The following is an 18,218-nucleotide window of genomic DNA, read 5'->3' as shown; positions in this document are numbered from 1 at the left end:
AGTCAGAGCCAGACGAACAGTCCTAAAGTTCCTTCTGGTGTGCTTCTACTGGAAAGGCCTTTGCCTACAGATCTTGCCACATTGGTGTCCTGAGTCCGCATAATGACCAATCGTCCTGCAGTGATTATTCTACAGTCAACTGAATCCGCGAACTGTCCCATTTCCTTAACGAGAAAGATTCTAATGTTGTCAAAGTCAGCAGTCTGACGATACGCTAAATACGCTCGTTCTTTAAGAACGCTCTGCTGTGCCCTCCACATAAAGATTTCCAACAACGTTAGACATTCAACAACCATCATGTCCTTACACCATTATTTATCTGCAGGACTACTTTTATTCTGTATTGAAAATTCTGCTACCTTGCCAGCAAAATTAACCCATGACGGATGGAGCAAGAAGAACATAAAAGCAGCCTACCACTGGCAAAGAGGACATTCTGGGCCAAAAGAAGTCTACTACTATCAAATAAGGGCTTTAATATAAGGAGGAAAGTAATGAGAATGTACGTTTGGAATACATTATTGTATGGTGGTGAAATATGGGCTGTGAGAAAACTGTAACAGAAGGAAATCGATGCAGACGAGATCTAGTGCGACGGCAGAATGATTAAAATTAGGTTTCCCTCAGAATCGGGGAGAGAAGGAATAAATGGAAATCAGTGAGAAGAAGAAGGGACAGGATGATTGGATATCTATTCTACATCTACATTTATACTCAGCAAGCCACCCAACGATGTGTGGTGGAGGGCACTTTACGTGCCACTACCATTACCTCCCTTTCCTGCTCCAGTTGCATATGGTCCGCGGGAAAACGACTGCCGGGAAGCCTCCGTGCGTGCTCGAATCTCTCTGATTTTACATTCGTGATCTCCTCGGGAGGTATAATTAGGGGGAAGCAATATATTCGATACCTCATCCAGAAACGCACCCTCTCGAAACCTGGACAGCAAGCTACACCGCGATGCAGAGGGCCTCTCATGCAGAGTCTGCCACTTGAGTTTGCTAAACATCTCCGTAAAGCTATCACGCTTACCGAATAACCCTGTGACGAAACGCGCCGCTCTTCTTTGGATCTTCTCTATCTCCTCTGTCAACTCGATCTGGTACGAATCCCACACTGATGAGCAATACTCAAGTATAGGTCGAACGAATGTTTTGTAAGCCACCTCCTTTGTGGGTGGACTACATTTTCTAAGAACTCTCCTAATGAATCTCAACCTGGTACCAGTCTTACCAACAATTAATTTTATATAATCATTCCACTTCAAATCGTTCCGCACCCATACTCCCCGATATTTTACAGAAGTAACTGCTACCAGTGTTTGTTCCGCTATTAAGACTAGAGGGATCTGTAGAGAGTAAAAACTGTCGAGCAAGACAGAGACTGGAATATGAATAGAGAAATTGGAATACAGCCATGATAAATCAAGATGTAGATTGCAAGAGCTACTCTGAGATGAAAAGGTTGGCACAAAAGACGAGTTCATGTCGGGCGCATCAAACCAGTCAGAATACTGTGGCTGAATACAAAAGCGTACACAGTAAATGAGTTTACCCTTTGCCTCAAATTGAGGCACACTCTGTGTGTTCTTAGATATCGATCTACGTCAGACAAAATAGAAATCAGATGGCACCATAAAATTTCAACAAATGTGTCCACAGATCATCTGGGCACGAAGCAGTTATTTTCAGTAGTCACGTTTGTATCGAAGAGAATTCCTCCAGAGAAGACGGAAAGCAGTATGGTGGGGAGTGACGCAGCAGCGGCCCAGAGGCAGCTCTCGGGGCGATGAGAAGGACTCCGCTCGTAATTATATTAACGCCGTGGGCCACGTGTGTCAAATTAACTTAAGAGGGCCAACCTCCGGGAAGAGACCGGGAGGGGCTGGGAAGCCTGGAACAATTCTCATGATCCGAGGGGCGACGGTCCCCTGCTTAAATCGAAGCAGCGCTCTGCGTCGGTAATATGATCGGTACTACACGTCCCTGGCCCATTTTCGTAAGTGCAACGGAAAACAGAGCGTATGGGGTTGAAAGTCGGTAACGAATTACAACCCTGCAGCTCCAAACAATTCATATAATGAAGATCAGTAAATTTCAAGCACATTATTGAGGGTATATCATGTTGTTGTTGTTGTCGTTGTTGTGGTCTTCAGTCCTGAGACTGGTTTGATGCAGCTTTCCATGCTACTCTATCCTGCGCAAGCTGCTTCATATCCCAGTACCTACTGCAACCTACATAGTTCTGAATCTGCTTAGTGTATTCATCTCTTGGTCTCCCTCTAGGATTTTACCCTCCACGCTTCCCTGCAACACTAAACTGGTGATACCTTGATGCCTCAGAACATGTCCTACCAACCGATCCCTTTTTCTAGTCAAGTTGTGCCACAAACTCCTCTTCTCCCCAATTCTATTCAATACCTCCCTATTAGTTATGTGATCTACCCATCTAATCTTCAGCATTCTTCTGTAGCACCACATATCGAAAGCTTCTATTCTCTTCTTGTCCAAGTTATTTATCGTCCATGTTTCACTTCCATACATGGCTACACTCCATACAAATACTCTCGAAAACGACTTCCTGACACTTAAATCTATACTCGATGGTAACAAATTTCTCTTCTTCAGAAACGCTTTCCTTGCCATTGCCAGTCTACATTTCATATCCTCACTACTTCGACTATCATCAGTTATTTTGCTCCCCAAATAGCAAACCTTATTTACTAATTTAAGTGTCTCATTGCCTAATCTAATTCCCTAAGCATCACCCGACTTAATTCGACTACATTCCATTAACCTCGTTTTGCTGTTGTTGATATTCATTTTATACCCTCCTTTCAAGACACTGTCCATTCCTTCAACTGCTCTTCCAAGTCCTTTGCTGTCTCTGACAGAATTAAAATGTCATCGGCGAACCTCAATTTCCAAATACAGTTCGTCCAATTTCTCATCTTTCAGTAACCACAGGGCAAGGAAAACAGTGTTCTTTATCTCTGAAAATCTTCGTTCCTTTTTCGCAGAAGAAATCGTAAAGCTTAGGTTGACATTACTCTGTTTCTCGGTCTGTCATCATGAATGAATTATTAAGCTGGTACAGGAAACTATTCACACTTTTATCCTTGTAATTAACCGCCACCGTCAGCTTTCGCGTGTAAAATGACGTCAGTATTAGCATTAGTGTATATGAAGGTAGTATGTGTTCCCGAAAGAACAGTTACCGTTGATGACCATGCAGCTTTCGTTAGAGTGAAATGATAATTAAATGGACACCCTAGCTGGAAACAGACGTTGATATACTTCGTTGGGGATATTTTGAAAATGTGTGCCCCGACCGGGACTCGAACCCGAGATCTCCCGCTTACATGGCAGACGCTCTATCCATCTGAGCCACGGAGGGCACAGAGGGCAGTCCGCCTGGAGACACTTATCCCTCGCACGCTCCCCGTGAGACCCACATCCCCAACGTCCACACCACTACATTCGTAGTGCGCCTAATAGATGTTTGTCCTCATACTCATTACTATGCCCAAGCTCTTACGGGACTTGTTAGATTAATCTGCCACAAGGAATGAGTATGAGGGCCTACATCTATTTTAACATGTTCCCAACCAAGTATACCAATTCCTGTTTGCAGCTAGGCTGTCCATTTAATTATTATTTAGTCAGTATTAGTGTTGTTATGTAGCACATTATCAAAAAAAAAAAATGTTCAAATTGCTCTGAGCACTATGGGACTTAACATCTATGGTCATCAGTCCTCTAGAACTGAGCACTACTTAAACCTTACTAATCTAAGGACAACACACAACACCCAGCCATCAAGAGGCAGAGAAAATCCCTGACCCCGCCGAGAATCGAACCCGGGAACGCGGGCGCGGGAAGCGAGAACGCTACCGCGCGACCACGAGATCCGGGCGGGATAATCTCCCCTTCAGTTTTGCAAGCGTTTCACTGTAAACTATAACAAGCTTCACATCTCTGAAATCTGTTTCTCAGTGAGTCTTGAACGCCGCAAGTGAGTACCTTCAAAAAGAAAACCACTAACCTTCCCACATTTACGTAAATAAAACGTTATTACGACATATTAACAGCTCCCTGAACGTTTTATGCAACGTGGTTGACTCAGCGCGTACAGAAAATAATTTGTTTTCGGAATAAAATTAGCTACTGTTGGAATTGGAGCTATGATGGCAGGTCATGAGACGTGCCTGAACAGCTCGGTCGGCGCCGGCACTGTAGCTCAGCGTGTTCGATCAGGGGACACGCCACACTCTGTACAAAAAACAAATAGAGGGTCCTACAGACTGGATTTGAAAAATGTCATGTGACATTCTCACGGAGCCACTGAGGAAAAGAAACTCCGAAGAAACAGATAGAAAACTCAAAAACAAAAATCGAGTCGCAGTCAGGCACAAAGTTTTGAACTGGCAAGGAGTTTCACACAATCTTTTTCGTTTTGTGGTAAAAGCATGCCTAAAGCTATCCTTCGATGATTAGTTACGTTGTCATGACCCTGTATCTGCTTCATTTACGTTTTTGTAGAATACAAGATAACAGAAAAAAAACATTATAAGTTTCTGTGTACTTTTCTTTTGACTTTTCAATCATCAAAATCTTTCAATAATTTCTTAACGTAGTATAGACATACTTCAGGAAGGACATACATTGGAAAATTCTTTTTGTTTAAGTTAAATGCAATATAATAAATTATTAGTGGCACTAGGAAGCATTTCATAGTGAAAAAAGTAAACGTTTCTCTGACAGTGCTAAACTTTCAACAACCATTCTGCAGTTAGCAAATACGAAGAGGGTGGGCTATTCATTGCTACCTGGTAGATGACACCAAAATACAAAGAAAGTGTATAATCCAACAAATCCTATTTTTCTTAGCTTGCTATTTATTATTCCAGTTTCGTTACATCAACAGTAGAGCCACTTACGATTAGAATATGTGCCTGAATTGCTGTGGCTTAAACACAATCATGCAGTCGTCTCGTACGGGCTCGTACTTTCAACAGCACTACGACTTTGATTCACTCTTTGTCCTCTTTCACACAGTGAATGAGTACATTTAAAACGGGTTCTTAGAAGCACATCTCACTCACTTATATCTTGGAAACGCCTACGTGATTCATAAGGCGTCAGAGGAACCATTCACCAGCTTGCTCAACACACTTTTGTTTACCTAGAACGTGTATGAAGAGAGTATGTTTCTAATGGCTATGAGCACTATGGGGCTTAAAATCTGAGGCCATCAGTCGCCTAGAACGTAAACCTAAGGACATCACACACATCCATGCCCGAGGCAGGATTCGAACCTGCGACCGTAACAGCCGCGCGATTCCAGACTGAAGCGCCTAGAACCGCTCGGCCTCCGCGGCCGGCTTATAAAGAGAGTATAGAAAGAATATAGTCTATGGTGAATTATAGCATCTTGTAGTAATTCTTATGATTTATCGAAGAAAAGCAACATCTCAGTTTAAAAATGTTCAGAGTGCAGGATCCCATTTTGTAGCCTTGTATATATCTACTCCCTAATCCGTGGCGGCATGCACACAACTTTCTAGAATCATTCCCTTGTTTTAAAAACTTCCCTTCCTTTCCGCAGATAGTAATTCAGAATTTGTCTACGATTAGCAATGAAGACATAAGCGTTATGTACATTGTATTTACAGCAAGTAAAAATTTTCTCATCCGCCAATGGACCATTAGCTCATGGAATTTTGACTGTGTGGCTCTCGACGAATGCAGAAACTCTTCTTTGCAACGCCTTCTTCTCAGCTTCGTATTCTCCGACGCTCAGTGGTGGTGGTGGTGGTGGTTAGTGTTTAACGTCCCGTCGACAGCGAGGTCATTAGAGACGGAGCACAAGCTCGAGTTAGGGAAGGATTGGGAAGGAATTCGGCCGTGCCCTTTTAAAGGAACCATCCCGGCATTTGCCTGAAACGATTGAGGGAAATCACGGAAAACCTAAATCAGGATGGCCGGAGACGGGATTGAACCGTCGTCCTCCCGAATGCGAGTACAGTGTGCTAACCACTGAGCCACCTCGCTCGGTCCGACGCTCAGTTAACAATCGCATGTCGAACCGCTTGTTTTCTCACAAGTACTGTACTCGTGTTTTCGAAGTGGAATTGAAATGGCATCCATGGTTCGATCGTCATTTCTGTTAGTTTGGATGTCCTGCCATCTGCTCACATGACTAACATCTACGAATCACACCGTAGACCTGGCCAAAACTGGCTACTGACGAATACAAGGTATATTTGCGGAAAGCACGCTCCCGTAAAAATCCACCTTCTCTCCCTCTCCTAACTGCAACTGCTGTATTTCTGACGACAGGCCAAGCGGTGGATCTTACCAGCTCAAAAAATATTTGATACCCATTCACGGCATTCAAAATGTGAATTCTGCTGATCGTAGATCACTTTCTCATAACGGTTTTGTTCATAATGAATCAATCACTACGTACAGCCACCTTCGTAATGGAGTGTAACTGCATTCTTGAAGCAGGACAGCGGAGTGCGCCATGCCGTGAAAGAGACAAAGCGGCTTATGTGCACTTGACAGTACGTCATCGTGTCCTCACTTTACAGTAGGAAGAGTCATCAGCATGGAATGTTGCCGCCAGACTGGCGTACACAACGAGGACAGCTGAACGTTTAATTACCATTGTGAGACACAACAAATGGAATGTCATTGTCATGGTTGTCACACGCGGTCAGTAACACTGCGTGATGATCATTGCCTACAAATTATTGCACTTAGCTACCCCTAGATGAAAGCAACAGAGCTAAATGCTGTTTCACTGAAGACTACAAGGAGGGCTGAACCGATTTATTTGGCCTCTAACGTGCACTATGAAGAGCAGCAAAAACACCAGCATCGTGTTGCCTGGTGAAGTTGAGCTATCGAATGAAAGCGGTGTTAACACCAAAATCTCGGCTGCGTCACCCATGACCCTTTTCTTAATTCTTTCGCTGGTCGCCGTTTTGTATTATTGCTTATACTACTCAATTTCTATTACTTTGTATCAAACAATTATTTAAAGATCGCGCTTAATTTTCTTTTTATGGAGAAACATTAAAAGAGGAAAACTACAGAATCACTTAGAACTGCGGACGGGTGAGTTCTGACCCCATTGATGGTGCCATTGTAGTAATCTCGTATCTCGTATCGCTTAATGTGTATTTTTAGATTGTATTTACTCAACAATTTCAAAACTCACTTTCATGTCGCTATCTCATGACATTATAGATCTCCATCAGGAGAGGGGAGGGAGATCAGATTGAAACAGATCTGAACGCTTACACAAGTATAGAACGTGTCTTTTTGAACCCAGTCGATAATGCTGTAAAATGTCGTTATAACTATCTACAATTTGCGTTTTCTTACGCTCAATAAGGGGACCACACCGTACCCACTAAAACCAACAGCATACCACAATACCACTTCCTCCCTGTTTTACAGTTGGCCCTGCAGATGATGGCAGATAATGTTCTACAGAATTTGGCCAATCACAATCCTTCAGTCGAACTGCGAGGGGATGTAACGTGATTCACCACTCGTTTCCAGACGTTCACGCTCTCTTTACAGCCTCAAGCGTTGTATGCAGAAATGTGAGGCTTGTGATTAGAAAAAAGTTTGCAAATCTGTGTTAAGATCTTATGGGATCAAACTGCTTATGTCGTCGGTCCCTAAGCTTACACTCTACTTAAGTTAACTAAAACTAACTTACGCTATGGACAACACACTGACCCATGCCAGAGGGAGGGGGGGGGGGGGGGGGGGGGAGAGACGCTCGGACCGTGACAAGACGCCCTAGACCGAGCGGCTACCACGCGCGGCTCATGAGTAACTGCTCGAGCGTTGTACCCCATTCTTTTTAATCCCCTATACACAGTCATTGTGCTAGGTAGATTACTCATAGCACTTTGGACCCATGAGTGATTAATTTTGCTGATTTAATACGGGTTTTTCAGCTACCCTAAGTAATGTTCAATGGTCGCTGTATGTTGTCTGCACGGTCTTTGTTTACCTATGGTTATGCAGTCCCATTTCGCCTTCTTAATCACATTAAAACAGTCGACGTGGACACCTACCTTTTTCTCTTTTTTGAATCATCGAGCTTTTGAGAGGTTTGATGTAGCGCGACCCGAATTCAGCTCCTGTGCCAGCCTCTTCACCTCAGAGTAACACTTGCAACCAGTATTCTCAAATATTTGTTGGACTTATTTCAATCTCTGTCTTTCTCTACAGGTTTTAGCCTCTCATCTTGTAAGTTCTTCTTGTCAGTGATTTCCATTCCTTCCTTTCTTCGCCGATTCTGCGGAGAACGTTCTAATCCCTTACATTATCGGACCATCTAGTTTTAACATTCTGCCGTAGCACAACGTCTCCAATGCTTCGCTTCTCTTCTGTTCCGGTTTCCCACAATCTATATTTCACTACAGAACAGTGATGTGTTCCGAACGTACATTCTCAGAAATGTCCTCCTCAGAAACAGCAGTATATCTCATACTAACAGGTTTATCTCGGCCAAGAATGCCCCTTTTGCAAGTGCTAAAATCTGACTTTTTATGTCCTCCTTGCTTCGTCCATCATAGGTTACTTTTCTTCCAAGGTAGCAAATTTTTCTTTACCTTGTTTACTTTGTGATTATCAGTTTGATGTTAAATTTCTCCCTAATCTCATTTCTTCTGTTCCTCATTGCTTTCGTCTTTCTTCGGGCTACTGTCAATCCACATTCTCTAACCATTAGACTGTTAACGCTATTCAGCAGGTCCTGTAGCTCTTCTGAGCTTTCTCTGATGTTTGTAATGTCATAAGCCAAGCATATCACTGATATGCGTTCACCCACAACTTTACTCCCATTCTTCAACCTTTAGTTCATTTCCGTCATAGCATTTTCGGTGTATAAATTGAACAGTAAGCACGAAAGACTATATCACTGCCATACGCCTTTTTCAATCATTATACTTTGTCCGTGGTCTTCCAGTCTTATTATCCCCCCTTCGTTCTTGCCCGTCACTCATCGTTTCCTAAGCATCCACTATTTTTCTTAGAATATAAAACATCTTGTATCATTTGGTGTAGTCGAACGCTTTTTACAGGTCGACATATCCAATGAACGTGTCTCAGTTTATCTTCAGTCTTGCTTCTATTGTCAAGCGCAACATCAGGACTGCCTATCTACTGATTTTACCTTTAGTGAAGCCAAACTATTCCTCATATCACAAATCCTCAATATTGTTTTCGTTTCTTTTGTAAAATTTTCTTGTCATTATCTTGGATACATGAGCTGTTAAGCTGATTGTGCGAAGGTCCTCGCGCTTATCTGCTCTTGTTATTTTCATAGTTGTGTAGATGATATTTTTCAGAAATTCCGATAATTTATGCCAGTGTCATAGATTCTAAGCACTAACGAGAACCATGGAACCATGGACCTTGCCGTTGGTGGGGAGGCTTGCGTGCCTCAGCGATACAGATGGCCGTACCGTAGGTGCAACCACAACGGAGGGGTATCTGTTGAGAGGCCAGACAAACATATGGTTCCTGAAGAGGGGCAGCAACCTTTTCAGTAGCTGCAGGGGCAACAGTCTGGATGATTGACTGATCTGGCCTTGCAACATTAACCAAAACGGCCTTGCTGTGCTGGTACTGCGAACGGCTGAAAGCAAGGGGAAACTACAGCCCTAATTTTTCCCGAGGACATGCAGCTTTACTGTATGATTAAATGATGATGGCATCCTCTTGGGTAAAATATTCCGGAGGTAAAATAGTCCCCCATTCCGATCTCCGGGAGGGGACTACTCAGGAGGATGTCGTTATCAGGAGGAAGAAAACTGGCGTTCTACGGCTCGGAGCGTGGAATGTCAGATCCCTTAATCGGGCAGGTAGGTTAGAAAATTTAAAAAGGGAAATGGATAGGTTAAAGTTAGATATAGTGGGGATTAGTGAAGTTCGGTGGCAGGAGGAACAAGACTTCTGGTCAGGTGACTACAGGGTTATAAACACAAAATCAAATAGGGGTAATGCAGGAGTAGGTTCACTAATGAATAGGAAAATAGGAATGCGGGTAAGCTACTACAAACAGCATAGTGAACGCATTATTGTGGTCAAGATAGATACGAAGCCCACACCTACTACAGTAGTACAAGTTTATATGCCAACTAGCTCTGCAGATGATGAAGAAATTGAAGAAATGTACGATGAAATAAAAGAAATTGTTCAGATAGTGAAGGGAGACGAAAATTTAATAGTCGTGGGTGACTGGAATTCGAGTGTAGGAAAAGGGAGAGAAGGAAACATAGTAGGTGAATATGGATTGGGGCTAAGAAACGAAAGAGGAAGCCGCCTAGTAGAATTTTGCACAGAGCACAACTTAATCATAGCTAACACTTGGTTTAAGAATCATGAAAGAAGGTTGTATACGTGGAAGAACCCTGGAGATACTAAAAGGTATCAAATAATTTATATAATGGTAAGACAGAGATTTAGGAACCAGGTTTTAAGTTGTAAGACATTTCCAGGGGCAGATGTGGACTCGGACCACAATCTATTGGTTATGACCTGTAGATTAATGCCGAAGAAACTGCAAAAATGTGGGAAATTAAGGAGATGGGACCTGGATAAACTGAAAGAACCAGAGGTTGTACAGAGTTTCAGGGAAAGCATAAGGGGACAATTGACAGGAATAGGGGAAAGAAATACAGTAGAAGAAGAATGGGTAGCTCTGAGGGATGAAGTAGTGAAGGCAGCAGAGGATAAAGTAGGTAAAAAGACGAGGGCTGCTAGAAATCCTTGGGTAACAGAAGAAATATTGAATTTAATTGATGAAAGGAGAAAATATAAAAATGCAGTAAATGAAGCAGGCAAAAAGGAATACAAACGTCTCAAAAATGAGATCGACAGGAAGTGCAAAATGGCTAAACAGGGATGGCTAGAAGACAAATGTAAGGATGTAGAAGCTTATCTCACTAGGGGTAAGATAGATACTGCCTACAGGAAAATTAAAGAGACCTTCGGAGAGAAGAGAACCACGTGTATGAATATCAAGAGCTCAGATGGCAACCCAGTTCTAAGCAAAGAAGGGAAGGCAGAAAGGTGGAAGGAGTATATAGAAGGTTTATACAAGAGTGATGTACTTGAGGACAATATTATGGAAATGGAAGAGGATGTAGATGAAGACGAAATGGGAGATACGATACTGCGTGAAGAGTTTGACAGAGCACTGAAAGACCTGAGTCGAAACAAGGCCCCCGGAGTAGACAACATTCCATTGGAACTACTGACGGCCTTGGGAGAGCCAGTCATGACAAAACTCTACCAGCTGGTGAGCAAGATGTATGAGACAGGCGAAATACCATCAGACTTCAAGAAAAATATAATAATTCCAATCCCAAAGAAAGCAGGTGCAGACAGATGTGAAAATTACCGAACTATCAGTTTAATAAGTCACAGCTGCAAAATACTAACGCGAATTCTTTACAGACGAATGGAAAAACTGGTAGATGCGGACCTCGGAGAGGACCAGTTTGGATTCCGTCGAAATGTTGGAACACGTGAGGCAATACTGACCTTACGACTTATCTTAGAAGAAAGATTAAGAAAAGGCAAACCTACGTTTCTAGCATTTGTAGACTTAGAGAAAGCTTTTGACAATGTTGACTGGAATACTCTTTTTCAAATTCTAAAGGTGGCAGGGGTAAAATACAGGGAGCGAAAGGCTATTTACAATTTGTACAGAAAGCAGATGGCCGTCATAAAAGTCGAGTGGCATGAAAGGGAAGCAGTGGTTGATAAAGGAGTGAGACATCGTTGTAGCCTCTCCCCGATGTTATTCAATCTGTATATTGAGCAAGCAGTAAATGAAACAAAAGAAAAATTAGGAGTAGGTATTAAAATTCATGGAGACGAAGTAAAAACTTTGAGGTTCGCCGATGACATTGTAATTCTGTCAGAGACGGCAAAGGACTTGGAAGAGCAGTTGAACGGAATGGACAGTGTCTTGAAAGGAGGATATAAGATGAACATCAACAAAAGCAAAACGAGGATAATGGAATGTAGTCAAATTAAATCGTGTGATGGTGAGGGAATTAGATTAGTAAATGAGACACTTAAAGTAGTAAAGGAGATTTGCTATTTAGGAAGTAAAATAACTGATGATGGTCGAAGTAGAGAGGATATAAAATGTAGACTGGCAATGGCAAGGAAGGGGTTTCTGAAGAAGAGAAATTTGTTTACATCGAATATAGATTTAAGTGTCAAGAAGTCGTTTCTGAAAGTATTTGTTTGGAGTGTAGCCATGTATGGAAGTGAAACATGGACGATAACTAGTTTGGACAAGAAGAGAATAGAAGCTTTCGAAATGTGGTGCTACAGAAGAATACTGAAGATAAGGTGGATAGATCACGTAACTAATGAGGAGGTGTTGAATAGGATTGGGGAGAAGAGAAGTTTGTGGCACAACTTGACTAGAAGAAGGGATAGGTTGGTAGGACATGTTTTGAGGCATCAAGGGATCACAAATTTAGCGTTGGAGGGCAGCGTGGAGGGTAAAAATCGTAGAGGGAGTCCGAGAGATGAGTACACTAAGCAGATTCAGAAGGATGTAGGTTGCAGTAGGTACTGGGAGATAAAGCAATTGCACAGGATAGAGTAGCATGGAGAGCTGCATCAAACCAGTCTCAGGACTGAAGACAACAACAACAACAACAACAACGAGAATAGCCGTTTTGTTGCCACAAACCCCAATGATTGTAGAATTCCTATGGAATGCTATACATCCCATTCTGTGTTATCTCATCTCAAGTCTTCTATAACATTTTAAATTCTGACTCTAATACTGGATCCTCCTATCTATTCCATATGATCTCCAACTTCTTCTTTTGTCATGTCGTCAGATAATTCTTCGCTGACGTAGAGTCCTTAATTATACTGATTCCATCTATCCACTGTCTCCTCTCCGTTGGAAGGCCGGAGTGGCCGAGCGGGTCTATGCGCCTCAGTCTGGAACCGCGTGACCGCTACAGTTGCAGGTTCGAATCCTGCCTCGGGCATGGATGTGTGTGATGTCCTTAGGTTAGTTGGGTTTAAGTAGTTCTAAGTTCTAGGGGACTAATGACCTCATCAGTTGTCCCATAGTGCTGAGAGCCATTTGAACCATTTTGAACAATGGAATTCGCGTTGCGTTCTTTATGCTGGCACACTTTCTTTTAATATCACCGAAGGTTGTTTTTGCTGGTCTATATTGTGGGTCTGTCGTCCCCTTGATTATTCCCTTTTAGATTTTTCAGGCTTCACCAGGAGCCCTTTCGCCTTACTTTCTTTGCACATCCAATTTAATTCATTCTTAAGTGATTTGTGTTGCTGTATTGCTGTCTTTCAGCGAAAAGTTTTGTTCTTCCCTCTCCCGTTGATCAATTGAAGTATTTCTTCTGTTACACAGTGTCCCTTCGCAGCTTCCATACCGGTAATTTTAGAGGTGTCCACTCCTCTTCAGCTGAACCGCCTACTGTGTATTCCTTTTCGCAGTATGCACATCCTTAACAAACTCCAAACGTGTCTCATCATTCCTCAGTACTTTAATATCCCTCTTCCTTCCACACTACTTATTCCGGACAATTCTTATAAACTTCAGTCTACTTTTCATCATTACTAAATTGTGAACAGTCGGTACTGCCCCTGGGTATGCCTTACAATCGAGTATCTGATTTCGGAACCTCTGACCCTGCTAGAATCCAGTTGGAACCTTCTCGTGTCTCCGGGCCTTTTCCAAGAGTACATCCTCCCTTTATGATTCTTGGCAGGGAATCCACTATTACTACCTGCATTTTATTGCAGAATTCAATCTTTTTCTTCGCTCGTTCCTACTGCCAAGGCCATATTTTCTAGTAACTCTGTCTTCTACTTCAACTCCTCCAACCACATTCCAATTCTCCATGATTATTTGATTTTCATGTACTTTTACATACTGAATTACACACTGAGTATTGTCATACTTTCTCAGTCTCTTCAGCTTGTGATGTCGGCATGTATGCCTGAGCTACCGTTGTCGGCGTTGCTTTACTTTAGTTCTCATGAGAACTGATCTGTCACTCAACCGTTCTCAGTAAATCACTCTCTTCCTGACGTTGCTATTCATAAAGTACTCCCATTACACCATTTTGTTTTTTTGTTGGCCATAAATCGTTATCTTCTTCCTTACTACATCTAGACTGAGCCTCCACGTGCCTTTTTTCACAAATTCTTGCTTCCTTATGACGTTCAAACTACTGTCATTTTACGCTCTGTCTAGTAGATTGATATCCTTTCGTTTCCTATTCATTTTTTTTCTGATGGTCAGACGCCTCATGGTGATCCGAACGCGAGAGTAACCTGAAATCTTTTCCCTTTGGAAAGATCATCATTACACATTTCTTGCAGGTTACGTGTCCTGTGAATACACTTTATGTGTCTTTTTTTGCGGTGGTTTCCATTGCCTTTTGCCTTCTCATACCACTGATCATCAGTGATTTCCCACACAAGGGGAAAGACAGTTCCCTCAACCTCAGTCCGGTCCTCCGACATCTTCGACAATGACATTAGCACATCAAGTGACGTCTTATGCCGGACGTCTTCTTGGCGGTTGCTGCTTCTTTTTCTTTTTTTTTTCGAAATTTATGTCGTGGCAAGGTTTGAACCCGGAACCCAGGACATGTTAAATACTAACCAAAGACGCTAGCCCAAGACCACAGTTCGGGCAGCTTCGGAAAGATTGAAACTCTCTTGATGGGTTTGTTGCTAAGGCGATATTCAGTAATTAGTACTTTCTAACTCTCAGACCGTTCCTGGCTGACCCACTCTGTTGTTAGTGTTTCTTCACTGGCTTCACTCACCGTCTCCTTCTATTCTTGCGAGTCTGATGGTGAATTTCGCGTTAGTGTCCGTATTCAGTAGATCAGATTCTGTGTAAAGGATGAATATAAACTCTACGTACACAAGATGTAAGAGCATTTAGTGGAGATGAGAGTAAACACGTTTTTATGGGACCATAATGTCAGAGGTGCATGACTAGGTGTTTGTGTTGTCATCATCATTTCATCATCATTCATAAAAAGGTTGGGAATTTGTACGGGCGCTGATAACCGCGCAGTTGAGCGCTCCTCAAACCAAACCTCCCCCAAATCAAAATTAAGGTACTTTTTTTCCAAAAGGACTGTGGCTCTGGGGTGGAGCGTTTGATCGCCGAGGGGGGGAGGGGATTGGTTCGATTCTAGGATTAATCAATTTTTAAACAAAAGTGGTGCATATTTTACGAGTATTTCCGTCCAGTGCAGAATGCAAAAATAATGGCTGAGAAAGAGCTAGGTCGAATCCGGTTCGAATACCAGTGCCTTTTAATTATAAAATCCATCAAATATATGTTAATTACCGTACGTAATTGTCATTTTATGAAAAATGCTCATCGTCGTATTTCTAACTATAAAATGCACATACGAATTCAGCTTTCACTGCCACCAAAAAAACTTAATTTCAGACGTTCTGTAAAGGATTATTTATCAGGATTGTGTAGTTAAAAAACACAAATTTAGTTTTCTTAGTTTTGTGTTCCGTACATCATTTGCAGAATAAACTGTAATGTCTAAACTGTAATGTCTAAAATCATTTTACATTTTCATCCGAAATTAGTTTGCAACTATAGATTCACACAGAACATATATATATATATATATATATATATATATATATATATATATATATATATATATATATATATATAAGTTTCTAATTCCTTCCCATCACCTATTACATATTACAATAGCATAAGTTCCTCCGCGAAACGATAAAAGACGTCAAGGATAAACTTTTTCAGTTTGTTTTCAAATTTTACTATGCAGTCTGTAATGTAATTTCCTATCGCTGCATAAGTTACCAAATTTTTTTGTTTCAGCGTGGTGCACCAACTTTGTGCTAAAGACAACTTTAATGTGGAGCAATGAATGTTATTTTTCTTTATGGCATTGAAATTATGTATATCATTGTTCCTTTGCAACTGCAATGGCTTATTTACAACAATTTTCATAAAGGAATCAATATATTGCCCAACTGGTTAAATAGATTTCTAGAAGGTGATCCTGAGTGAGCAGCAAATTCTTCTTACAGCGCATTTCTGCGCAATGAAGATTTCCTTTCTTAAAGATGAGTTACCCCTGAACATTATTCTATGTGAAATCAATGAATGAAAATGTGCAAAATATGTAAGCTTACAGTTTTGCCTCTCTTTATGATGTGCAATGATTCTAAGTGGAAATGTGTCTGAATGTGGTTGTTTTAGGAGGACCAAAATGTGCTTTTTTCCAGTTTAAATTTTCATCAAAATGGACATCTAAGAATTTTGATGTTTCCATTCCTTTTATTAATCCCTCACCAAGTGTTTTTCTTATCACTGATGTACAGCTCCTATATATGCAGAACTAAACATGTTGTGTCTTTTAAAAATTGAGGGTGAGATTATTCGCTGAAAACCGGTCACTGATACTTCTAAGAACATTGCCGTTTATCCTGTTTCTGCATATATGCTAGGATTGATTACAGAAATTGTGTCATTTGCAAAACGGACTAAATCTGCTTGTTGTATATTAGACGCAAGATCGTTTATATATATGACGAACAATAGTGGACCTGAGATTGAGTCTTGCGATAAAAAAAGTGGTTCAAATGGGTCTGAGCACATGGGACTTAACATCTGAGGTAATCAGTCTCCTAGAACTTAGAACTACTTAAACCTAACTAACCTAAGGACATCACACACATCCATGCCCGAGGCAGGATTCGAACCTGGACCTGTAGCGGTCGCGCGGCTCCAGACTTAAGCGCCTAGAACCGCTCGGCCTCACCAGCCGGCTGAGCCATGAGATCCCCATACGTAATTTCTCCCCAGTCAAAATAATATCACCAGACTACACTATTGAACCACTAAGCAAAATTTCATGTTTTTTTGTGTTGGGTATGACATTGTCTATTCTTTTGCTGGACCATCAATTTAGAAGATACTGTGATTCACACTATGTATGAAATATTATAGTAAGTGTGAATTGCTGAGATTATTATTGTTGCTCAGGTGCCATACTATTTTAGAGTAGGCCAAATTCCCAACAGCTTTGGAAAATTTCTATCTTTTTCACCTGGAATCGAACCAAAGTCCAAAAGTCCACCCCCCCCCCCCCCCCATCCCCAAACAGTGATCAAGCACTCCACCACAGAACCACACTGTTTATCGGAGAAAAAATATCTTATTTCAGCAAATTTCACATAGTCGGATAATTTCAAAGTCTATTTCCTCGAGAATTATTTAGAGTTTCGTCGAACTGCTTTGGGAGGGATATATTTGAGTTCTGAACTTCACGTACCGTAAATGTGAAAAACTGTAAAAATCCAACTACCGTGTGGTCCCCTTGTAAAACAATATTAATCACACAGCAGTGTGACCATCGAACCTGAGTATCACCATCGCCAAGATCTTCATGGGCTCATACTGAGGAAACGGTGCACACGCATTACTTTTGTAACACAAGAATTGTTACTTTTTATTATCTCTGAACACATAAATTTTCTACTCGTAGATTTTTTGCAGCCTGGTTACGACATTCTTTACGTATTTAGAGCTGTGGAGTACCACTTTTACAAGACGCTCATATTTTTGCAATTGACTGCATGCATTACAAAATAACCAGAAGAACTTTTCCCGGGTTATTAACTGGTCTTGTACATAGAGCTGCAGTTTATGCTTACGGAAAACATTGGTAACAGAATCGCTGACAACGCACTAACAAGTCTCCTTTAGTCTTCTGTCACACCGTTTACCTGACTTGAAAGGAAATGGCGAATTTTCAGAGGGGAAACGCGAATGGGAACGTTAAATTACTCGTGCAGCTTACACAGACAAAGTAAGTGGCACTAAAAGGAAGATCAGTGGTGCAAATTTAATAAAAGCGGGCGGAAAAGCTGCCGGAAAGGATTGTCGTGAGTGATGTGCTGACAGTTCCGATTCCTTTTACGACTTTAACTGCGCATTTAAATGTAGAATTTCCTCTGTTATCGGCCAACCGGCAGCAGATGCAGCGAATACGAAAACAGATTCTTTGCTTGCCATCTCTTGTGTGGCGGCCTACTTCCAGTTTTGTAGGAAGCAAGGGCAGTATCTCGAAAATCATGTTGACTCAGTAAACAGATGTT

This window comes from Schistocerca gregaria, chromosome 2, assembly GCF_023897955.1.
Source record: "Schistocerca gregaria isolate iqSchGreg1 chromosome 2, iqSchGreg1.2, whole genome shotgun sequence".
Lineage (NCBI taxonomy): Eukaryota > Metazoa > Arthropoda > Insecta > Orthoptera > Acrididae > Schistocerca > Schistocerca gregaria.
Note: the sequence above shows the minus strand (reverse complement) of the source record.